We start from the raw sequence: 26033 nt of genomic DNA, 5'->3' as shown, positions 1-26033 counted from the left end.
TCACACTTATAATTTCATTTTAGCCACAATAATATGTGTTAATTATTGCATGAACACCATAAATTCAAATTTAAGCACTGTTTTTTTAGGGAACAACACTATTTTTGGGGAAAATGTGCCTTGTTTGCCCCCACTGGAAAAAAATACCTTCTTTGCTTCTCCCTGGAAAAATTCCTGCGGACGTCCATGAAGGTAATGTTTAGTAAATTTTGAATATGATTAAACATTACCATCGCATTTTAGAATTGATGCATATTTGGAGCTCTTTATGTGTAATATCATGTATATTTGATTTTTTTTAATGGTCTCATCATGTACTTGATAACGTACTTAATATTATGGAAGCAAATATGTTTCTCTTAACATCTGGCACCTCCCCGTTTATAATGGATGAAAGATTAGCAATAATTAAATTTGAAGGCTGCCCCAGATTTTGTTCCAAGCACGCCTCTGGTTCTGGAAATCATCACGTTGTGTACTCTTGCACTTGATGACGCGGAAGCAGGTCTTCGGTGGCGCACCCCTGGGATTAGTGGCGGTTTTGACCCCTTTTGGCCCAAGTCGTCTTCTTATTTTTAAGCTAGATACATGAAAACATACTTAAAAAACATAAATCCCCTTTTACAGTCATATATCCAGTTTAAACCCCCTCTTAAGGATTCCTGAGCATCCAAAAACTGGCCTACCGACCTCCGTGGCTTAGTGGTAGCACAGCGTTCTACGACGCCAGAAGTCCCGCGTTTGAATCCCGGGCTGTGCATGGGTGTCCGTTGCGAGTATCCCTTCATCAATTACATCATCATCATCGTCGCGATGAGTTAAAAGTGGCAGAAAAAGCGAAGTAAAATAAACCACAACACTAAACATTACTCACAGCTTTAAGGTTACAACAAAGTATTTCATAATGTCGTAGAAAAATGACTTTAATACAGTGAAACAAATGCGAATCAGTGTATAAAAAATTTGCGTTTATTTGGTCCGTTCTTGAGCCAGCGATTTCGCAACATACTGGCAAAATGCACTTCGTTGCATAGAGTAGAGTCACACGTCCCAATGAATACTTTCGCGCACTGTTCAAAGCTGCCGAAGATTTAAATAATTTGTTCGTTTCACCGAGCGTCTGTCATCGATAGATTCCAATGAGGATAAGTCTTCCGTGGTAGAGTCGCAGCCATATTGGATTGAGTCTCTGTCCGTGTGAGAAGATGTGGTAGTCCATAGCGCTACGAAGAGCGACGATTTGAGCACAGACTATTGCCAGCAGAGCCAGGAAGAGGATCTGAAAACAAAAGAACAACGATTTTATTGACAATACGGGGATAAGCCACTTAACTAAAACAAAACTGAGGACATGATCTTAACAATAAAATAAAATATGTCTGTTAAAAACTTCCTAAATCAATATCTAAAACTAATACTGCCGTAGACTACTAACAACATCTAAAGCTACACTGTCTCTGAGGACAAAATCTGCATAGTTGGACACCAGTGGCGTGCCAAGGAATTGTCACAGCCCTAATTCTGTCACATTCTCCTGTCATTGACTTTTTTTTAATGGATTATGGGCCAGGGTGGGAGTATGTATAACCCCCACCACTTCCCCTTGGGCACGCCACTGTTTGACACTATCCGTGTAGCCGCACATACATATAAAAACAGTAACAATAATTGAATTTGACCATAATACTACTACTGTGTTAGAACAGGATATCAGAATAAAGGTTAGCTTTGGTGACATCAGCAATTATGCTCCTGTCGGATTTATCCTCACTTCCCTGACATGGTATCGAGGCAAGGCGTCTCAGTGTCGTCTTGAGTTGTAAATGCTTGTCTCGTCTTGAAATTAGTATAAACAACATAATTACACAACCTGTCGCCGAACATACTTTCACGGTATATACGTAGAGGTCATTACGGCAAGCAACTTTTGTTGATAGAGATTTCCTGTTTGACGCCTCGTCTCGACAGTACGAGGACTCCAAAAACTGGATTGCATCTTTATCCTGAATATATGCAACCACAGAGCACATGCTCGCAAAACAAAAATATGACTTATTTATAAATAATGAGGTGTATCTGAAGAAGTCACATAGTAGAGTATATTTGATTTAGGTATATTTTCTTATCACACCAAAGTCTCAAATGGAACCTAGAGTAAGTCTCGGCCTCTCCTCGTTCTCGGTCTCGGTACCATCCTCAAGATACCATTTGATGAGGAGCAGGGTGAACATCATGCTTCATGACATGCCCAATTTCTGTTAGGCTTTGAGTACCTACTCTACTCATAACAAAATGTATGAAACTCAATTGACATAGGGCCCCTTTCTTCAGTTCTGCAAGGGATCCCAAAGCTGCTAAACCCCCCGCGATGAAAGAACCGAGACAGACTTTTCGTCTCCAGATGTGAGAGTTTCTAAGTGCAAAAAGCAGTGTTGCCACGGTCTTAATTTTTGCCCCGCCGTAAATGACAATTTCTGCTGTCAACATGTACCCTTCGCTCGCAGTTCAGGAGAGGCAGAGAATGAGAGATCTGTGCACCGGCAATGTAATATATTATATTATGTACATATTATAATATAATAAAAGAAAATATGCCAACTAACAAATCCAATATGTGATTGCCCATCAGTTTCATCATATCATCTCTCATCCTGATCTTCGACTTAGCCAATAAGTGGCAGGAAAGCGAAGTAAACCGAATAACCAATCAAGGCCGACGTCCGTGGCGGAGTTGTTAGCACACCGCGCTAGTAACTACCTGGTCCCAGGTTCGAATCCCGGCCCAGGCTTGGATGTTCTTTGTGAGTGTCCCTTCATCAATTTCATCATATCATCACGCATCCTCATCTTCGCGATTAGCTACAACTGGCAGAAAAGCGAACTAAATAAACCAAATCAATCGATCAATGATTGGTTCAAGGGTCCACGTGCTCCCCCATACTCTCATGTGCAAGAGTCAAGAATAGAATTCCAACTCGGTTCTGTCATCGAGCAGGGCAAATGCGTTTTAAAGAATGTCGGAGTGTGATTAAGCAGAAAAACACTTTATTTTCCGTTTCGAACTAGACTTCACCATGTACAATGTGTATTCCCTACACCTAAGTAGGTGAAAGGCTGTACTAATGCAATATTAATTAACGCACGGACTAATCCCCGAAGACGAGGAAAGTTTTCCAACAAGCAGGCTCATCAAATGCAGTGACCCCTGTCCCTCCGGCTTCGGAGACAATAGCGGTGGCAGTGAAACTTGATCCAGGTCGTTCTCAACGTATCATGTTTTATTTATCTTCTTGCACGCATGGCAAGGGGAGGATATGTTATGCATGACATACAGGATTCTTACCGATGTAGGTCGCAGCTTGTTATTCGCCCTGCTCTTGGCTTGTTCTTATCGCTTTCGATAAGCACGTGAATGCAAGTGCACCCGGGGGGGGGGGGGGGAGGGAGTGTTGTGAGAGAGGCGAGAACAATGGGGAACGACCATCAACAATGTTTAGTCATTGTCGGGTATCAAAGGTCGGTGGCAGGTATGGGAGGCCGACAGTGGGGCCCGTAAGAAATTATTTGGGGTGTCCCAGAAGTCTTTCCCTGATTACAAACTTTATTCATATCCGCTATATTCAATGTAGAGATGTGAAAGTGGTGCCAAAATGTTAGAAAACTAACCAAGTTTTTTTGTTCCACGTTTCAGTAAAGTGGCTGTAGTGTATAGTCCGCGCGTTCATTATATCCCCAGCGGTTAACAAAGGGAGCGGTGCTCTTTGTTAAAAGAAACACCCAAGCGGGCGGTTTTCTTTTGAAGAAACTGGAGTAGGAAAGCGATGTTGCCAAATTGAAGGAAAGGGTAAAAAAAAAGAAAGAGAAACAAACAAATTAAACAATATGTAAAGAGAAAAGACTCACGCACCCGCCTGCTCCGCCTTGCAACTACAAGAAATGTAAAGAAAATGTGGCAACAACGTCTGAGTGCACGCGCTTATCGGAAGCGGTCTGGCTATTGTTGGCTATTGTTTCCAGTGTTAAGTTTTATCAAAGGATTGCCGATGGGGATATAATGAACGCGCGGACTTTAGCAGTGTCAGTGCCCAAGAAACCGGAAATGTTCACAAATCAGGAAAAATCTCAGTGTGTCACGAGACTCGGTCACCAATAACAGTGCAGAGGAACTTTCAAACAACTTATGGAAAGATGCCGCCCGATGTCGAGAGCATTTAGTCGTGGTATGACAAGTTCAAGACCACAGAATCTGTTGCTGACTTATCGAGAAGTAGCCGAACCATCAACCTCAGCGGTTTCAAACAACGTAAAACATCAGCCAAAAAGTTATCTTTATGATATCTTACACAAACGTTTATTTTTTCGTGCATACAATGATACCAGGGGACACAGTGAGCTTTTTCCAGATTTGTGAACATTTCCGGTTTCCTGGGCACTGACACTGCTACACTACAGCCACGTTACTGAAACCTGGAACAACAAAACTTAATTAGTTTTCCAACATTTTGGTACCACTTTCACATCTCTACCTTACATATAGTGGATATGAATAAAGTTTGTAATCAGGGAAAGACTTCTGGGACACCCGGTATGTTCTGTAATAGGCAAGGGGGAAAATTAAAAGAGGAACATAAATTAAGAGTATTTGAAAATAAAATCCTTAGAAACATATTTGGACCTAAAAAGGAGAAGGAGACCGGTGAGTGGGGAAGGTAACATAATTTAGAACTGCATAATGTCCAGATATTATTAGAATAATTAAATCAATAATACTTAGGTGGGCAGGCCATGTGGCAGGAATGGGAGAGGAAAGAAGAGTTTACAGGATTCTTGTTTGGAAACCTGATGGTAAGAGACCTGTAGAAAGGCCAAGACAAAGATGGGGGGATAATGTTGAGATGGGCCTAAAGGAAATCGATAACGATGGAAAAGATTGGATTGATCTTGCCCAGGATAGGGACAGATCGAAGGATTGTGTTGCTGCAGCGATAAACCTTCGGGTTTAACAAGGCTAGAGAGTTAGTTAGTTAATAGGCAGGGGCGCAAACTTTTGAAAAACTTTGCTTGGGCTCAAACACTTTCATAAGTTCACAGAAATATCTCATAAATATTCCTTTACATGTATTATGATATTAATTCACACCAACGATTTATTTAATTAAGCAATCCACTACAAATCACGATAACAAATCTAGGGTGTTCGGGAAAAAGCACTTAAGTCACAAACTGCCATTTTCTGTTGCCTTCACTTAAGTCACACTGAATCAATTAAAGAAAATATTATAATTATAAATTTGTGTTGGACATGTGTAAAGATTCTTAACCGATGATCCAACGTGTATGTATATCATGCCTGTAACGTTTCCTATTAAAAGACTTAAGATAAATAACTGCCGGTTGTAAAATTTCATTTTTTGACTTAAGTGCTTTTTCCCGAACACCCGATAGAAATATATGATGATAATAATAACACGCCCATTGGGTGGGCTCTAGCACACTTTACTTTAACTGCCTTCAACTCACACCCCCCTCAAATTCTTCCTTTTCTTCATAGTAGCAAAAGTGACTTGGAACCAGCTAAACTAAATTAATTATTAAGGACATATATATTTTGATTCCCCCTTTCCCTCCTATTGGCACATACTTCAGCACGGTGCCAAGATGTAAACTTTTCACATATATATTAGAAAAATATGTATTATTTTATTATTATTATTATTGTTTTAAGTTTAAGGAAAAATCTCAAGTAGGCACTCTGTCTGGCAGTAGCGTACCCAGGATTTCATCAAGGGGGGTGTTATTTCTAAAACTTTTTTTCCAAATTCACATTACCATTATTTTATTATACTTTAATTAAAAAATAATAATCACAATTAATTAATAATACTTATAATTAATTAATTAGCTAAATTAATACTAATAATACTACTAATACCACTACTACTACTATTAAGTAGTAGAGATCTACATAAATATAGTATTTATGAAAACAATAGAACGAAATTACTTTCTAGTCATCCGATTTTTATCAAATCCTGGGAGCATTTTTTTGTTTCTTTGTTACGAAATAATTGTCTGGTCAACGAGGTGAGACATTTCAAGGGTAAAGCAGATCCATAAATACAAGAAAATATATTAAAATAAATTGAAATAATCTAAGTATGGAACTCATCCAAGGAGCTGCGGTGATCTGGTCGGTAGAGCGTCTGACAAGTGACAATCACGCGGGAGATCCGGATTCGATTCCCGAAATTGGTTGGAATTTTTCCGGCTTCTTCCCCGCACAAATGTCCCTGATAATTCACATCTGGATTATCTCTCTGTTCTTACCAACAAAACATTTTACAATAGTTAAGCTTATTGTCGTTTGAATAATTGTCTAGTCAACAAGGTGACACATTTTAAAGAGAGACATTCAAACGTGCTGCGGTAAACAATACAATGGGAAGGCGAATTGGTGAATTTTCAAATAAATATCTGTTAAGAATTTTAAAAAATCAAAATGTGAAATGCGAAACCTCTTTTAAAGTGAATCCCGATTACCATTTTTGTCTTTGAATACAATTTTAATAGACTGAAAAGCTCCAAAAATACGAAATATTTTATTATGTATCCTGCCCTCCAAAACGAAGCCATGTGCTATCCACATTTACTATTCCAGCCCCTCCCGAAAAAAAAAATCCTGCGTACGGCAGTGTATTGAACATTGTTGGAACTGAGATACAAAACAACTTTTTTTCTCTTTTAAATCATAGTTACCCTAACCTAACCTCATAAACTCGTGTTTATTTTCAAGGTATCACTCTGAAAGACGCGTGTGTTTGGAATGCTGTGCTTTTCTCCATGCTGCATGGAAATAATAATTCAAATTAGTATTATTAGTAGTAGTAGTAGAAGTAGTAATAGTAATATTATTGTCCCAGATCTTTGACTGTGAAAAATTGGCCATTTATTTTTTTTCCACAGCATTTTTCATAATATTTCACAAGCTCAAGGGGGGGTTTAAACGTCTGGAAGTAAAGAGCTACTTGTAGTGCAATTACAAGTTACAGATACTTTTTCGAAAGTCAAAGAAAGCAAGAGAGCGAAATGAAATTACAGATACAAAGAGAAGGGAAGAAGAAAACGAGAGAGCGAAATGAAATTACAGATACAAAGAGAAAGGAAAAAGAACGAAAAAGAGAGAAAAGGGAAACTAAAAAGTGGAGCAAATGAGAGACGAGAAAGGAAAAGCGAGAAAAAGAAACGGAGAAGAGGGGAAAGGAATGACAAATAAAAGGGAAGCTAGAGAGAAAGAAGAGAAAGATAAAGAAAAGAAAGAAAGAGGGGAGAGTAAGCAAAGGAAGAAATAGAAATAAGTGAGAGAGGAAAGACACAAGAGAGGAAGAGGGAGGAGGCAGACAATATCTACGAGTAATTACCCAACAAAAGACCACTTGAACACTGACTTTTTTCAAGTTGTATACGTTGTAGCTATTTTTTGTTGATATCTGACTGTTAATGTCATGGGTTACAATTATCTCATATTCTCAGGTAATGCAACTTTTGAGATAACGATCTCGGGGGGGGGGGGGAGAAACGAGAACTCGAAGCAAGGCCAGCTTACTATTTTTTTCCAAGCGATCACCTTTCTCTATGACGTACGTATTTTATGACTCCGCGAAAGAATTTTCCCACAGTGCATTACTTTCCTGTCCTCAGTGCAAATTAAGTGCGTTCTTTCTGACCATTTCCCTCATAAAATCTAGGAGCCATCGTGTCGGCCGTATACAGGGCGATTCAGAAGTGTCTGACTGCCGAGCGGATGATGCGGGTTCGATTCCCAAGGTGGCTGATCTCAGTAGGGAATATTGTCGACAGTATCCCTGAAAAAAAGTTACTCTAGGGCTCACCCAGCCTCTAATTAATGTGTACCTAAGAGAAACTGGGGGGAGGTAAAATCGTAGATTTGCCTTATTGACTTGTGGAAAACCAGAGGTAATTGTATGGTTTCAATGTTAAAGCCAATTGTTTAAGTTCACGTTTTGATCAGATAGGCTAATCGGGACCGGACCTTCAGTTTAAAGTAGGATTCCATCCTCTGTGCCAAGTGTCTCCACCGAGAATGGAACCTGGAACCCATTGGTTACAAGGCGACTGCGTTACCATAACGCCATCGGGAGGCCCATTGATATATATTATAAAATACATTATTGTATGTGGTGAACTAGCAGTTATGGCCAATGTACATAGTCTGTGCATAGCAACGATTATGCATCTTGTTTATATGTCTTATGGATGATTTAAGTTTTAATCATGTAATCCACCTTGTTACAAGTTTGAATATATTTATTATGAAGTTCCAATCTTGAGATGTTTATTTCTGTTTATGTCATTCATATTAGGACATAACAAAATGGCGACGAGGATTAAAGAAGATAAATAGTTACTACTGTAAGTAGAATTATAGTAATTAAGTCCAAGTGAGCCAGTGTGGAAAAACACATAAGTTTTATACCTGCATTTGAGGCTTATGACCCAAGCCAGGATATAAATTCGTATATTAAAAGATTCAATGCTTTTGTTGAGGCTAACGATATACAAGAAAGGAAACGAGTGTTTACTCTTATTTCTGTAATCGGTAGTTTACCATATCAAGAGCTGGAACACAGATTAAGTCCAAAGGATCCACAAGATTGCACCTTGGAGGAACTCTTTGATACATTGCGAAAAATATATGCACAGCAGGTAAATAAATGGATTCAACGATTCGCTTTTATGCAAATAAAGCAAGAGCAAGGTGAGACAGCTAAATCGTTTAAAAGTTGCTGCAATAACTTGTGAGTTTACAACAGATGAATTAGACACTCGTCTTAGAGAAAAACTCGTGTTTGGACTACCAGATAGTATACTAAAAGATAGATTACTGTCAGACATGCCCCACACATTCGAAAAGGTTTGTGATGTAGTACTCCAACATGAGATAATACGCACAAATAAAAATAAAGTCAATCAAAATGCATTTATGGTAGATGAAAATAAACAAATACAAGGCTCACGTAGATTCGGTACAAACAATTCGTTTGCTAAAGCTCATTTTTCAAAGAATCAACAAGATACAAGAGAATCAAGATTCGGAACAAATAATGCATACAAAGGCGTGCCACAATCTAAACCACATACTGAATTTAGCCAAAAATTTATATCACGGCAAAATCAGGCAAATGATATAAAATGTAAGCGTTGTGCAAGGTTAGGTTCTACATTCAAAGAGAACTGTCCTGCATTCAATGCTATTTGCAGTTTCTGTAAGATGAAAGGGCATTTCTTGGCTGCATGTTTCGAAAGAAATAAACAATGGAAGGAACCTGCAGTCAATTTATCTAGTATTTATAAAGGAAATTGTGAAATGAGAAACATTAATTTGGATACCAAAGGTAATGGTTATGGAGGACGCAATTCTCAACTTAGCTTATTCTCTGTGCAAGAAGATAGTGCCTATAGGGGAGACCGGGGTAATTAGAACATGGGGTTATTGGAACATGTTAATGTAGAATAATTTAAAACGAAAAGACTGGTGTAATAACATTTCATACCTATGTACCTACACTAAACCTACATGCAGAAAATTTGTTATTGGAATAACTACACAAAAGTAAGTTTTATTTGACTTTTATTATACACCTGCAAAAATGATGTGACGCATGCTTGGTGTTTCTCTGCTTCTGCATATACTGGATGTGAATGAAAGAACCCTTTCAAAATTTTCTTCACCCCTATAATAAAACATAAGGGCACACATCATTTCATGTGAGTTTGGTTGTCTATGGGCAATTTGCCTGGTTTTTATAAGCAAAGTTCTTATTACCCCAAAAATTTCTGCAAATGGGTTATTAGAACATTGCGTAATTTGCTTGATTTCGCTTGGGTATACTAGATTGTATATGTAACTATTAGAAGTTTTTTCTTTACTACATTGTAGAATGGCCTGTAACCTTTCAAATAAATCATAGAACACTGATTTTCATTCACACATATTTGCTTCACAGCTGGGAAATTGAACTTTATGAAAAAAAGACGTTAACTTGGGATTTTATTTAAACAAGCATTGATAACTCCAGAAGAAGTAGAGCTATTGTGTTCAAATTTGCAGGGTAAATGGAACATTTATATATGATGTTCGTATTACCCCAACAGCAATCTAAAGCTATTCAGTTGAAATTTCTAACTTATGTTCCATTAAACCCAAATGGGGTAATTGGAACAATTTTATGGTGTCATGACAATTTTTTTTTTTTTTTGGACGAGTATTTGCAATGCAGGTATGGTCATTATTTTTTTCAAAAATATGCAAAAGATGTCCTTTTAAATGGTAGAAATTTTTAAAAAATCCATCAGTAACTTTCTGAGTAATTTACAGTGGAACTTCTACAGGCTGTTTCCTGTTCTAATTACCCGGTCTCCCCTACTTTTTTAACTACAAACACGCAACAAATGTACAATAAAAAAGCAAACGAATCTATTTCTAATTTGCAACACGCAGCTGATCAGATTTCATTGAGAAATGAACGTTTACCTTTGTACATTAATATTATAATACAAGACCAATCGTTAGAAGCTATTGTCGATTCTGGTAGTTTTGCTAATTTCATTTCCAAAGATTTGTTAACTAATATTATGGGCAACTTCACACTGAGTCCGTTATTAAATTCATATACTTCGATATCAGGTGAAAGATTGTGTTTATCAGGCCAATTAAGCTTAAAATTTTACTATCATGGAAAAATGTACATGATGCCTTTTGTTGTTGGCGATAATATCAATACAAATATATTAATTGGTAGAGTTGGAATGAACATATTATTTGGTGATTGGCGCAGCAAACTTCTAAATGAGTTTCCTGAAACTGATTATGTTCAAAAGGAAGATTCTACACATGCATGCTTAGGTCTTGAATCAAAAGATTCGCTACCAGATGCTTGTTCGAAAAATCAGCGTTCAAGCATAATGGATACTCCAAAGGTACATCAGCAAAGGATTGATGATATAGGTGAATGTTCACGAACATCAAATGTGCAAGGGCAAAATAGGAAAGCCATGATTATGAACAAACGTAAAGCCGACGTACATAATTCAAGAAATATAAAACAAATGAACATTGAAGACTGTCGTTCACAATTACTGACATCTTTTGCAGAATTGTTTAATGAGGATATTAGTACACCCATTAAAGATTTCAAGGTATCAATACCTTTACAGAAGAATGCTAGGCCTGTGTTCAGGAAAGCGTACAGAATAGCGTATTCATTACGAGATCAAATAAAACAAGAAATAGATAATATGTGTAAGCAGAATATTATAGCTCCTATAGAACATTCAGAATGGGCTAGTCCTATTGTGCCAGTTAAGAAATCAAATAATTCTATACGTATCTGTGTAGACTACTCGAAGACGGTCAATTTTCAAACCGATGGTTTAGTGTATCCTCTACCAGATTTTCCTGACATTTTACAAAAAGTTAAAATAGGAAAGTACTACACCAGGCTTGATTTACGTTCAGCATTTTTACAAGTTAGTTTGCATCCAGACTCACAAAACATATTATGTTTAAATTATGATTCTCACTTGTACAGAATGCAACGTTTACCATTTGGTACAAATGTTTCGTCTCAGCTTTTCCAACAGGTAATTGATTCAATTTTAACAGGATTGGAAAAAGTTGCAGCATTTATTGATGATGCTATCATTTCTGGAGATAGTCTACAAGAATGTTTCCTAAGAACAAAACAAGTTCTGGAACGCTTTAAAGATTATAATGTTAAAGTCAACTTAAGTAAATCTGAATTCCTAGTGCAAGAAGTTATTTACTTAGAAAGACGTTTCACGGCAAATGGAATCACACCAACTGAAAAGCATGTGCATGCTATTTTAGAAAGTCCAGAGCCAAACGATAAGGTTCAACTACAAAGTTTTTTAGGGATGGTTGCATTCCAAAGCCGTTTTCTACACAACTTGTCATCTACAATACCACACCTATATCGACTTCTGAGGAAAGGTGAAAAATGGTTGTGGTCTAATCAATGTGTATCGGAATTTAAGGCTGTTAAAGATAAGATTGTTCAGACACCTGCTATAATTCCTTTCGATCCTTCAAAAGAAATAATCCTAGAAACAGACAGTTCTTGCTACGGTGTTGGAGGTCGATTAGGGCACAAGATAGATGGCGAACATCGAACAGTGGCGTGTTTTTCAGCTACACTTTCACCTGCTCAGAGGAATTACTGTCAGGGAGAAAGAGAGGCATTAGCCATTGTTTCGTCTGTGAAACATTTTTACTTATATCTGGTAGGTCAAAAATTTACAATATACACGGATTCAACGACTGCGAAAGCATTGCTTGATTCGAATACACCAGTGCCAATGCAACACAATGCACGTTGGCAGAGATGGAAAATATTCATGGCATCTCTGAATTACGAAATAGTGTATTCTAAGAAGGTTCCAATAGCAGACGCTTTGTCAAGATTACCACTACCTGAAGAATTGCAATCGGATTTGGTTTTGACAGCGTATGCAGATCTAGAACAAAAGTTACAACCATTACGCATATCTGAGATCAAGGAGCATACAAAAAGCGATAGTTTGTTGTTTAAAATAACAATTTACGTTAAGAATGGTTGGCCAAGAGGAATTGATCCACAAATCAATGAGGAAGCAGTAGCTTTATGGAAGAAACGTCTGGAACTGTCAACAGAAGATGGATTGTTGATGTGGGGAAATAGAATTGTATTGCCAGGGACACTGCGATGCAAGTTTCTCACTCAAATTCATGGTCTGCACAGTGGCGTAGTGAGATTAAAACAAATTTGCAGAGATTTAGTTTGGTGGCCTAAAATGACTTCTGACATTGAAAGTTTTGTTGCAAAATGTGATGCTTGTCAGACGAATGCAAGAGCTCCAGCAAAGGGACAATTTATATCATGGACACCTTCATCACAACCTATGGAACGTGTACATGTCAATCATTTCTATTTCAAAGGTTATTTATTCCTGTTGTGTGTTGATGCTCACACGAAATTTTTGAATGTTTGGCAATGTTCTAATTTAACGGCTCAGGAAGCAATTAGACATTTAAAAGGTCAATTTTACATACTTGGTTCTCCAAAAGAGTTAGTCTCAGATAATGGACAACCATTTGCAAGTGAACAATTTAAGATGTTCTGCCAAAGGTTGGGCATTGAACTAAAGCATTCCTGCCCATATACACCTTCGGGAAACGGGTTGGCTGAGAGAACAGTCAATACCGTGAAAAGGTATCTAACCCCCATAGGAGATTTTCCAAAAGGGGATGTTAGAAAATTAAATACTGAAGTAGAATCACTACTGCGTACAGTAATACACTGGCATAACAACACTCCATTGCCATCAACTGGAACATCTCCAAGTTCATTAATGTTTTCTTACAACACTGCAAGTAATATAATCATTAAAGATGACACTAAGAATGTTCATTATGAATGTGAGAAATTTTCAATTGGAAGTAAAGTATATTATTACTGCCCTGAAAGAAAGATATATCGGAAAGGACAGATTATTGAAAGAAGCAGTTTTGCTGTGTATAAAGTTAGAGATGTAGAAAGTGGCAGATACAGAAATGTACACTATTCATTTTTAAAGATTCTTCATGAATCAGGAGGAGATTCAAATCAATCAGAAATACCCAAGGAATATGACGATAGTGCATATCATGCATATTTATATCCTCCGATTAAAAATGAAATGCATCGACAGGTACTAAGCGACAGTGAAGAACACAATGCTCACAGTTCGTCTCCGAAGCAAGAAAGTAGATCATATTCGAAGGAAGCGAGCAGACTTGGTCCAGGAACAAGTTTGTCTTCGAAGGGAGGAAGTGATTTTGTAAGAAGGAAATCTGAAAGAGTAAAAAGGCCAAGAGTGTTTTACCCCTCATAAGTTTGTTTTCTCTAGAAGGGGAGAAGATTGATATATATTATAAAATACATTATTGTATGTGGTGAACTAGCAGTTATGGCCAATGTACATAGTCTGTGCATAGCAACGATTATGCATCTTGTTTATATGTCTTATGGATGATTTAAGTTTTAATCATGTAATCCACCTTGTTACAAGTTTGAATTTAATGTCATTCATATTAGGACATAACACCCATGCCATTTATTATCGAATGAAGCTCAGCATCATAATTTAACACAAAGGAAGGAGGGATTGGCGTGTTGTGTAATGATGTAATTTGGGTAAGACGGAGTGGTTAGCACAGCGCGCTACGACTCCGGGGGATCCCGGATTCGAATCCCGGTCTGGGCATCATGTCATCACTTATCATCATCTACGCGATTAGCCAAAAGTGGCAGAAATGCGAAGTAAAATAAAGCAAATCAATCAGTCAATGTAATTTGCGCAAAAGCAGAACTATCCACTAAAAATGTACAAGGTGCACTATGGGAATATTAGAAATGCAACGATATTCCATACGAAAATGATTGCCTGTCGGTTGCTTGTCAGTGTAATGGAGCCATGGCCGTATACAGGGTGATTCATAAGTGACGGTACAGACGGTGATGGCGAAAGGAAACACTACGAGAAGCTGAAAATGTCTCACCGAAATGAACCGTTTGCCAGAAAGTGGCGACTTTTTTTTATGACTATTACTATGATCCGCCACTGATGTGTTTTCTTTTATATCCACGCTCGTCGTGCGCTGTTCTCCTTGCACACTTGTCCACCAGGTGGCATACGAGTTTGGATCTTTGTTTGCCGGGCACACCTGACATACCGTCTCTTTAATAACCACCATTCTGTTTTTTTATTTGTTTCTTCACTAGTACTAGCACCGCAGCACCTAATGGACAGATGATCAAGGTGAACAGCGCAAGATGAGCAGGGGTATAAGTAAACACATCAGTGGATCTCAAAAATACACTCACACATTCGCCATTTTCTCCAAAACGATTGATTTGCCGACCCATGATGACCGAGACTTTTTTGCTTCTCCTGGTGTGTACTTTTCGCCTCTACAGTTTGTACTAACACTTCTGAATCGCCCTGTATATGGCACAAGAAAATTAAAATTGTAATATTTATTATTGTTATTATTGCTCTCATTTCTATTCTATTATAACTACTACTAAGCAGGTTACGGTAAAAATGAAACCTTCGAATGTAAATATTACTTTCAAGTGTGTTAATCTAATTGTCCGTTAAATTAAATTCATTTCATATGAAGTTTTTCCTCCTAAAATATTAGTATGCTCAGATTGAAGAACGTATTTTCAAGTTCTAAATTAGTAATACCTTTTTAAAGTACCGTCCAAATTGTTGCTTGTTTATTTATTATTATTGCTTATTATGATTGAATGTTTGATTGATTGAATTGTTATTTTACGTCGTTTTTCTGCCACTTTTTGGCTAATCTCAAATATGAGGATAAGTGATGATATGATGAAATTGATGAAGGGGCACTCACAATGAACGCCCATGCCCGGGCCGGGATTGGAACATCGGAACAATAGCGTTGTAGCACACTGTGTGTTTATTATAATCAATGTAAAATGTTTAATAAATCGATGCTTGGTTTGGACCTGTCCAACCCATAGACGGAACTCATTTACAATGTGTCTCATTTTTATTTTCTGCGTTCTGCAATATGTGAGTATTTTGACATGATGGTTTATCCTGTATTCGGGCATTTGACATCTGCATATTGCAACATTCTTGTAAAGTCCACACATTCATTGTATGCGCGTGCGCACAAACAATAAAGGAACGATATCACTTTCTTCTGAGCATGACGTCATTAGGGCGCAATATACGCATAACCGTCACGTCACGGAGGCATGAGGCCATATCGAAAAAATAACTATATAGCTGTTAACTTCATTTTTCTTTTTTCTAGTCTCGTTAATTTTAGTTCGTGTTTCTTTAAATTCCCCGTGGGAAAATTTATAAGTTTTTCTTGGCCATGATCTACAGTTTCTCACAGTTTGACATCTCAAGGTCGATATTTCAGGTCATTTTGCCATTTTCAGTGCTTACATTAATTTTTCTTTGTTTTGAAAATTGTGTCCGATAAATGATGAACTCCATTCCTTACACATTCCTGTAGCCTTGCCTTTAAGTTGGACGTCGCGCTCACGAGCATTTCATTCGGAATTGCCGCTATTTCGTTGCGAATAGCTAACTTGAGATCACCAATTGTGTGAGGTCTTTCAACATACACTTTTGATTTGAATTAGCCCCAGAGGAGCGAGGAGGCCAGGGAACTGGTCCATCTTAACTGAAATGGCGTTGAGTGACGAAGCCAATGAGCACTCCCCGCACTCCGCAGTTGAAAGACCTCACACAACAATCCAATTGTGTCAAAGGAAAACACCATTTTTAAACATCTGAACCATTTGAACAACAATTGGTGATCTCAAGTTAGCTATTCGCAACGAAATAGCGGCAATTCCGAATGAAATGCTCGTGAGGGCGACGTTTAACTTAAAGGCAAGGTTGATTGATTGATTTGTTGTTTAAAGTCCACTTTATGCACAGTAAGGCTAATCGGGACTGGACCTACAGTTTAAAGTGGGATCCGAACCACTATGTGCCTCCACCGGGAATCGAACCCGGGACTCCTTGATTACAAGGCGACGACACTACCACTGCGCCATCGGGGAGTCCTTAAAGGCAAGGCTACATGAATGTGTAAGGAATGGTATCATCATTTATCGGACACAATTTTCAAGACAAAGAAAAATTAATGTAAGCACTGAAAATGGCAATTATTTTTGTAACAATTTTGATTATTAAACCTTGCATTACATTAATTGTTTTCTAGATAAACACACTTCAAAACCGTCAGCTTTTTCTGCCGGTCCCTTCATAACAAATTACGTAATCTGCGTGTCATTACTCTACAAAATATTAGCACACACAAACGCAAACTACTTTCGATCTCGCCACACAATTTCCTGGGTTCGAGTCCCAAACTCGGCATGAGTGCTTATTGTGAGTGTCTCTTTAATTTAAATTTAAATTGTCGTCATGATTAGCCAAAAATGGCAAAAACCCCAGTAAAAATAACATATATAGATAAGCCCTATATGTTATTTATATTTTGACAATATAGTGACGTAGAAAGGGTGAAGCAAGCAGCAAGTGGTAACTTGGGGCCTAATTTTGAGGGGGCAGAGTCAAACCTGGGTCTTAACTTTGGGAAGGAAGAGATTCGAAAAGTTTTCCATCCCATACAAATAGCGTCCGGGATTATTTGTTAAATAATGACGTTTGCGAAATCACAAATGTTACTCTTTTAGTTTGTATATTTGGTAACAGTATGGTATAGTGAAAACACATTTCACTCGTTTATTTCCTAATTATTTACATTTGTACTTACCTGTTATGCATAGCGGAACATTTTTTAACGTGGGATTTTGCTTTTTTCAGTATTACATTACAAGTATTTATTGTTCGTTCCTAATTCGCTTTCGTTACACACAATATGGCGGGCAAATCTTGACTCACGTTGTCTATCGTCAGCTGATATGCAGTGTTTCCAAACTTATTAACCGAAAAATGCCGCACAAACTATTCACAGAAGGTTTTTGAGCGAAAATTGATCCACAAACCATTCACGAAAGGTTAGGTTAGGTTCTGTTAGGTTAGGCAAACAGAAAATTAAATTGGAAAAAAAATCACAATGCAACCTTCACACGTCATCTTGTAAAACTACCGCGTGGTTGCTACACTAACAGAGGGGTTACATAATCGAACGCACGGAACATTTGATTCACGTAGTCGACGGTAATGGTGGCAAGAGCTATCGTGCATTGGAGATACATTTATGTCGAAAAATACATAATTTACCGGCCGAATAAGTTGAACGAAGGGAGAAAACACTTCCACGAGCTTCCAAAAGTCTACAGAAACTCAGTTCCGCAAGTAGTTTCTCCTGTAAATTTGAAGAAATGTGTTTTCACTATACCAAACAGTTACCGTAAATTTTAATAAACCTGATTTTGGGAGGGGGGAAAGTGCCCCTCTTTCCCGCCATCATTTCCTCAGTTGTCAGAATATAAAGACCATTTCAATTCCACCGCATATGTATGTGTTTTACCTCTGCAGATTGTAAAATGTTAGATAAATTCGTTCACCGTCAATTCAGTGGATGACTTTTCATGGTCAAAATGATTAGCAATATTTCAGCCTCAAGTAAGCAGTAAAATTATGATTCAATGTGTTTCGTGGACGTGCTCTAACTTACAGCAGTAGTCGTGTGGTTTGACACCCCGTTTTGAATTTTAATGGTTAATTTTCATTTTCGTCTTAGTTCTATTTATGTATGTATGATAGATAGATGATCTATGGTGTAAAATGACCCATATATTTATTGACGAATCTATTTTTTTTTTTTTTCAATAAATGAACCTTCAATGAACTTGGTAGCTAGAACCAAATCATCCGCCCGCAACGAGAGGTCATTAATCCACCAGTGGGAGGCAGATACACATCTGATAATATTCTGAATGTTAGTGACAATGGTTCATTATTAGCATGCAGTGTTAATTGGATATTAGCCATTGTGTAGTGCATTTGACTATACTTATTCTAACACAGGTGAACAAATTATTTTTAGCCAGTCGTAAGATGTAACCTACTGCACACTCGGTGCGCTAAGCAACTGCTGCAACTACTCTTCACATGAAGACGATCGAAGAGGTGCTCTCCCGAAACACAGAATATTCTACAAGTAGTAGAAGCATCAGGCAATGGGTAATATCCAATTAACATTGCATGCAGTGCTGTAGGAACGGTTAGGTTACAAGGGTACTTTGTACCAGAGTTTGAAAAATTCCGTTAAAAAAAAAAAAAAAAAAACACCTGGTCTGCTCAACCTACCCACTGCACTTCTCCGCCCGGCACACCAACTAGCAGACAATTTCTATATACCTTGCTAGCAGACCACAACAAACTGCTAAACAATAGTAATGTTTATTTTTTATCCTTTATTCTCTTATGATTTCCTGGTTACCTCTGTGCCTTTGTGGATAGCAAGTTTGTATGTTTGAATTGATATTAGCAGATGTTGTATCAATAATGGATACATTACGATATAAGATACATTACGACTTTTGTCAGAAGCATCAAGAGATCAATTGCAGGTATGTACTATTATCTTCAGTCACAAGCATAATAAAATAGCGATAGTATAGATAGTATACATAGTATTCCCCGATAGTAGATCGAAAGAAACTGACTTCAGATCTCAGTTCAGTGACTTTTATTTATTAGAATATATTTCATATGGCGACTGAAAGCAACATATTTTAATTTGCGTAGCTTTCTTCATTTAACAATTCACGCTAGCGCCTCAACGATAGTAGTTACAGAGAAACTGACTTCAGATCTGAGTTCAGTGACTTTTATTTACAGCTTTACTTACAGCTTACATCTACAGCTTAATATAGGCCTATGCAATTTCTTAATAAAGATTAAACGTTTGTATTGGTGTACTGAGCTCTGATATTTCGTTTTACTTCATATCAATATTACAAGTGTTGTGCATTTTAGATAGCAAAATTAATCTCGAGTTATAATGACAGTCGTGATCGCATTCTAAGAATCTAAAATGCAATCTTCTCTCTATGACATTCCTTCATTTCAGAAATCATTGAAATACCAAAGTTAATGAAAAAACCCACTGGGTTTGAAAATGGTTTTTTTCAAGTGGGCCCAACCCTGCTTTGTACCCCCAATATCCCTTCTACTCCCTGTAAATAATTTGCCAGACGCAAGAATCTTGTTTTTAGCAGCTAAACGCAAAAGAGGTTTCCTTTGCAGACATTATCTACCTATCCAAAATAATTCAAATCACTGTGAGCCTATAATATTTTCTGTCCTCTCTGAAAACTTTACAAGGAAGTAAAAACTGTTTACAATTAATGTAAAATGATTGATTGGAGGGTAGAGCTTATCCGTTCCGGAATTGCTCATTTTAAAAAAAAAAAAAAAAAAAACCTGATAAAACCACTTTCAAAATATTGCTTTTTTCTTGGCAGTAAAAGGTTCTTTACAAATAATAATGGAAACATTAGACATCAAGTACCAGTCGGCTTTTGAGGCCTTTCTGAAAATATGCCAAAGAAACTGATAGCTTGTTGCTTCATTTTTGTTTGTTTTGTCCACAAGAAGCACATGTACATACTGCGATGAACGGATTGCTTCTTGTATACAATAATATCCTATCTAATATCCTACGTTCCACACGACGACATGGTTTTAATAAGTCATAACGTGAGGTGACACCGGAAGAGTTAATACCGTTTTAGATTTACAATAGGTTTTTAAAAGGGGGTGCGGAAGGAAATTAAGCCCCTGCTCTCAGTTCTCCTTGTAGTTGCACATATTTAGCTCTTGGGGGGTACTCTGCATATGATAGCTGCAGAAGTTGCTGTCATCCCCTCCCGCAATAGAAATTTTTCAAATGCCACACTGCCAGTATCTATACTGAAGCTTCTGCTTGCTGAGTCGTACACCCTGTAGTTAACTATACTCATTCGCGTATGCCTTCTCCTACTCTTGTTTCGTTTTCGTATTTGGCCTTAGGCTAAGTCCAGTGAGCTTATTGTTGTCAAACTTTGACTCAACATGACTTGAGATTTCGAAGTATCGAGTAAGCAATAATGTTCTTGTTTATCTTTTCCGCAACAATTAGAGGAGGGCTATTGTTAAACGTGACAATTGAGATACGTTTCATTTCAGTTTTAAGCATAGAACAAAATAAATGTTGCTTTTCCTGTTCATTGTTTCAGGAGTGTCCATCCCCCCCCCCCTCGCCCCCAAGGCCAATGGCGCATTCCCCCAAATCATATCATTCGCGCCTTCAAACCATATCGTAATCCCCACGTAGTATATAATTACGACAGCGTGTCTACCGAAAGTAACTTTTTATTAGCTTTACTGAACACTATACTTGATCTGTCCCTCGTCCATAAAGAGGGGTTCCCATCACTCAAGACCGCCCCTAAAATAGTTTATCATAATTCCCCCCAAAATAGTTTGGATGCATACGCGTATGTAATAATTGATGTCCATTTGAATGAAATACCATGTTAAATTAAATAATCCATATTTTTTAATTGTCCAATTTTTGAAAAAACGTAAAGCTAGCACATTGATGGGTTAAATGTAGTAAATTAAGTTATGTAAATAATGCATGTAAATAGTGTTTGTGAGTGGGTTTATAAAACTCACAATTTGAGTATTTAACACAGGTTGTTACATGACTTAACATAAAGATAAAAATTCAACCTTGACCAAATAACATGCTCCAACCGTATGACCGATTAAATTATTGTTTCACGAGACATTACAGAACCCTAGCTAGAAATTCTTAAGCTCAGGGCGATAATATAATACGGTTCCTCTTTCAAAGAACTCACCCCTTGGGGTAAATATAATTATTTTAGTAACCCAACATAACAATAATTACGTGGATTTTATCTTCAGTGCAAATTTAACTTGTTAAAGTAAAAATTTTCTGTGACAAGAAAAGTATAAATGCGAATTCCTATTTTTGTTCCAAATGATGCACCTGCTTTAAATTAAACAGTATACCAATACTAAGCATTATATTTTAAGATGTGATGTTATTAATGAATATCGAGAATATTGCTTGTCTTGTAATGCAGCTATAGTATAAATCTTCACATTCACCTCGGAAGAGCGCGAAACACGCATTCTCGGAACATATTCTTGCGAGCGAAGCGAGGAAGAAAATTTTTACACCCATTTCTTTGAAGGCTTTCAAGTATATTAATTTAATTGGGTCAATATTTTCTTAGAATCCCAAGATATTTAGTCTTTTCCAGCTTCTCGTTTGGAACGTGTGGGTACCATATGGCTAAATACAGTCTCCAAAATTTAATGCTCGAACAATCTCTCTCCACTGCAGAAATCCCTTGACAATCTAAGATTTAACACTTTATCAAGAGCTTCCTATCTCCCCCTTTAAATGTAATACTCAATCCTACCACCAACATTTCCATGCCAATTTTAGACTTATGTTTTCCTCCAACAAATTAATTTCAGTCTCCACATCAGAATTTCCACAAGTCTAAGACAATAGGAATACACAAGGATTAGATACCCCTCAATTTAATGCTCAATCCCCCTCGAATCAAAATATAGGCCATAATCTAAGACCTAGAGTTGGATATTGTCCCCCCAAAACGTTTAATTCAGAGTCCCCCCCAGAACCCACGTGTCAATTAAGGCCTAATAGCTATGTAAAAGTTGGATATTTCTTCCCCCCCCCCCCACCTTCGATAATACCCTCAAACACTTTCTTTTCTTCATCTAATGGATTAAAAATGGTGCATTTAAGGTGTAAAATTTTTACACACCTATATTTTGGAAAAATATATAAATGTTGAATTTTATATTATTTGAAGGGAACCCCCCCCCCCCCAAATCTCGATGGCGCAGCCTGCGCCGTAATTCCCTCTTGTGGGCACCACTGCATTGTTTCGCTTTTTCATATATGCATTTTTTCAAAGTTTTAAATCTTTACTGTAATTAACAGTATTATTATTATTAAAGTTATTAGCAATATAAAAACCTAATAATTCACAAAAGCAATATCAGCAAGAAAATAAAATAGAACATTCTGTACTATATCGTGTATGTTTAAATGCAATCTTAAAAATACAAGATTCATGTTTTTAAATTTTAACAATGTGTTTTCTATTGTAATTACTCTTGTATGTCAATTATGGGTAAAATATAGCATCATCAGTATTGTACAACAAATGACATGTTTTCTAGAAGTTTATTGATTTCATCCATGTATTTAATGGGAACATAATCAATCCAAAGTTAATGGAAATGTGGACTTCACTTAACGATTCATAAAACTTAGTGTAAGTGTATACCCTTTGAATATGTTGGCACTACAGCCCTGCTGACATGGGCGGAGTTCGAGCTTTTGCTTTGGGGGGGGCAGGCTCTGGGATAAGCATATGATAATATAAACTAGGGGATATTCAATAACCCTCAGGTATTGAGTTTGAGTTGGTGTTTTAAGTCCACTTTATGCACAGTAAGGCTAATCGGGACTTGACCTACGGTTTAAAGTGGGATCCGAACCACCGTGCCAGGTGCCTCCACCGGGTATCGAACCCGGGACACCCTCAGGTATTGAATATCCCCTAGTTTATAACGGGTCCGGAGGCCTTCCCCCGGAAATTTATAAAAACAACTACTTAAAAGCACTGAGTTGTAGGTGTTTTAGATTTGAAAATGTTAAATTTCCTCGCTTAAGTAAACAAATATTAATTTGTATATTTGTTCTAAGTTTAAAAAGAAGAAGCGAAACAGTACGATTATTGCATTTCATTAATTTTTTATTGATATAATACTCGCATTACTTTTAAAAAGTTACGGTACAATAGTAAGCTTCAGAAATTTTAGAAAAATTAAAATTAAAAGTTCTTTTGATGTCTCAGCAGTAACTGTTGTCTCAAAACAAAGTCATTTTACGTTTTTCTTTTTTCAAACAGCACATATCAATCAAATCGTCTAAGACCTGCTATTGCGCCGCAATTACCGCACATGCCATCATGCCAAACGTCAAAATTTGTGGTATGGCTTCATAACAAAAATGTAATAACTGAACTGAATTTAATCATGTGTTATTTCTAATTTTGTATTTTTTAAATTGTGGGGCCAGCCCCCCCCCCCTTGGCCCCTCCAGAACTCCGCCTATGCCTGCTAAGAACACGATGAGTATGCGAAAATAAAAATTGACACCCTGGGTCATTCGGCACGTTATAACACAGGAACCATAAGAAAGCTTGGAGTGAAATTAATGTCTGTACTTACCAGCACATATGTCTCCCTCTCGTTCGCTTTGAAAGTCTCTCCCTCCACGTCGGTTTCCACTAAATGTGCGAACAAGTAGTTCGCGCCGGTGTTCAGCAACTTCAACATGATGTGGACTTGGATCCGTCAGCTTATACGTTACGCCGCCGGCAATGATCGTCTGCGATGACTTCACACACTCGCCCACACGCGCGAAGCTGTCTCTTTCCTTCGGGCCGAAGTCCTTTCGTGACGGCGTCGTGCGCGAGTCTAACAATCTCCCTGCTTCATTCTTCTGCCGTGTGAGATTGCGGAAGATTCTGTTTCCAAGGTGAAATCTGTTGTGAAGCAACTCCGGCGGTAGTTCCTGCTTCTCCCGCACTCGGCGCTACGGTCTTCAAGGTAGTAGCAGCGAGACTGGTTTGAGGGGACGATGCCCCAGACATACGTTGGTTTAAAATAAGCGTTTACAGAATACTTTACAAGTGGGACATGTTGCATTTCTTTCCGGCACAAGCCTTTATATCTGCAGATAAACACGTGGCGCAACAGCCCGTGAGAGCCAGGGCCTATCTACCGAATGCCGGCCTCACTCCCACCTGCCGAGGTGGGAGATCATCCAATCAGACACAGAGACCGAACTGGGAAAGAAACGGGTATGTAGAGTCACCGGTAATAAAAACGGGCCACCCAGATCCTGAAATACTGATTTCCGTGCAATACGTTGTGTGTGTTGCCTAACTCTACGGCGATGAGCCAACTTCAATAGGAAGTTCTGCCAACACCGCAGAGTTAGGCAAACACACAAACACAATGCAGGGAAACCAGTATTTCAGGATAAGGGTGTCCCGTTTTTATTACCGGTGACTGTACACTTTGAGACGAGACCGAGACTGCCAAGTTTGGCTTTTTCCAGGGTTGGCATGTTTAAAACAAAAGTGTTTAAAACACTTTGTTTTAAACGTTTAAAACACAGGGCTTTGTTTTTTTACAATTGTTTTAAACGTTTAAAACAATGTGTTTTAAACATGTTTTTTTTAAAAGTGTTTAAAACACATTTTGGTACTTGATATTTCATAGTCTGTGTTAATTTTTTTGTTTGGCAACCCTGTATTTTCATTGAATCTGTGTCAATTAAACCGTGCTTTACGGGTTTCACTTATCGCACAACACTTGAGCAACCTTATGTTCTCACGTCGCAGGAGATCGCTATAAGGGAAATGTAGGACATGCTGTCCCAAAATGTAGGACACAAAATATTTTCAATAAATAATACATATGTCTATAGAACATGTTAGAAAATAATTGAAAAATTACACTTCAGTTTTAAAAAATGAATTCTTAAAAGCAAATTTTCAAAACTTGCAATCATACTAAACAATGCACCTCTTACTACAAGATTTAAATAATACTTCTCAGAGGAGCCAATTTTTCTCAAAATTTCAGGTTTAGTCAAAATCATGGTCAAAATATATTTAGGTTAGAGTGGACAGTCAAACTCTTGAAATTATAGAGACCAGTACCAAACATTTTACAGACTTTATGAAAGAAAGCATTTCTCTTGTGAGTCTGTTGTGCTGATGGTAATGAAAGCACACTCTCAACATTTGCACTATGACCTGTAATGGCAAAAAAATATTCATCCAATTACCGTAATTTGAAATGGTTCCAAAAGTTTCATCTTGGATAGTTTTTAGTTCAATAACAGGGTGTCTACCAAAATAACACATCCAGAATTCTTGACATTTTCTGGACTTTTCTAGATTTTCCCGTTTTTCTTAACATTTATTTATTCGACCCCTACTTAGGTAAAGTTGGAAATTCGTAATTAAGAAAATAAATATTTATTTAATGAAACCCCCTAGATGAAAACTGAAGCTGTAACTATTTAAGAAGAGAATTAGATCTGCTTTATCTATAAATGCATCCTGGACTGTTTTTGGCAGACTAGCGATGCTTTGGCATCTGGATTGATTGATCGAGTTGGTGTTCTAAGTCCACTTTGTGCACAGTAAGGCTAATCGGGACTGGACCTACAGTTTCAAGTGGGATCCGAACCATTATGATTCTCCACCGGGTATAATCTTATGTGGGGTTTGTGTCTGTTGTCCCTATATGTTTGTGACTGTCCCTTCATCCATCTTATCTTAACACCGTTCATCCTCATCTTCGCG

At 37.6% G+C, this 26033-nt stretch overlaps 1 long non-coding RNA gene across 1 annotated transcript; it reads right to left on the bottom strand.

Moving 5' to 3' along the window:
• Positions 1–907: 907 nt before the first annotated feature.
• LOC145989430 (uncharacterized) lies at positions 908–24193 on the bottom strand. Its single transcript, XR_014441844.1, has 2 exons — positions 23881–24193; positions 908–1279 (listed from the first exon to the last, which is right to left on the bottom strand). It is a non-coding gene; the product is annotated as an uncharacterized LOC145989430 (long non-coding RNA).
• Between the last annotated feature and the right edge of the window lie 1840 nt (positions 24194–26033).

Source organism: Lepisma saccharinum, chromosome 6, assembly GCF_977018435.1.
Source record: "Lepisma saccharinum chromosome 6, izLepSacc3.1, whole genome shotgun sequence".
NCBI lineage: Eukaryota > Metazoa > Arthropoda > Insecta > Zygentoma > Lepismatidae > Lepisma > Lepisma saccharinum.
This window is presented reverse-complemented; position numbering and strand designations above follow the sequence as displayed.